Consider the following 664-nt stretch of genomic DNA (forward strand, 5'->3'; position numbering starts at 1 on the left):
AACGCAATTCACCTCTGGAGCAGCAGATGTCATTGGTGACATGTCCACTGACACCCACTGCTATCCGATCCAATCCTGTCCATAAAATCCAGACAGATGGAGACCCTATTGTCCATTCGTCTGGAGGATCGGATGAAAACGGCTCTGACAGGTCCCACTCTGCATAGTGAGCGAAGACGGACCTGTCATCCGTTTACTCGGCGGGGATCAATGGATCGATCCCCCGCTGAGCAAAGATGAGTCCTGTCTAAATGAGCCCTAAGTGTATTTTATACATTTAACATGCCCCTCTGCCCAGACTGACGATGCTGCTGCTTGCTGAGCCTCCTGTGCTATTGCTTTAAAGGAACGTGTGTTACCGCAACCCGCAGCCTCCTTGCTGCTTCAAAGACCTAATCTGGCCCATATGTACTGCACTGCTTTTGAAAATGTGCTCTGCTAACAGTAATAGTCCCAAAAATCACACTCCCACATGACCAAATGGGACAATAGGGTTTAGTCACTAACGGCAAATCCACTTTGCAATGCAAGTGTTCTTGGACGCAGGGGCATAGATAAGGGGGGTGGGGGGTCAGGGGTGTCCAATCCCCCCCAGAGCATCCTGGCAAAATGCCCAGACAGTGTCCCTGCTGTTTAGCCTTAACTTTAGCTCAGAAGAAGCAAT

Source organism: Lithobates pipiens, unplaced genomic scaffold, assembly GCF_037356315.1.
Source record: "Lithobates pipiens isolate NorthernLeopardFrog02 unplaced genomic scaffold, aLitPip1_a1.2 Scaffold_1, whole genome shotgun sequence".
Classification (NCBI taxonomy): domain Eukaryota; kingdom Metazoa; phylum Chordata; class Amphibia; order Anura; family Ranidae; genus Lithobates; species Lithobates pipiens.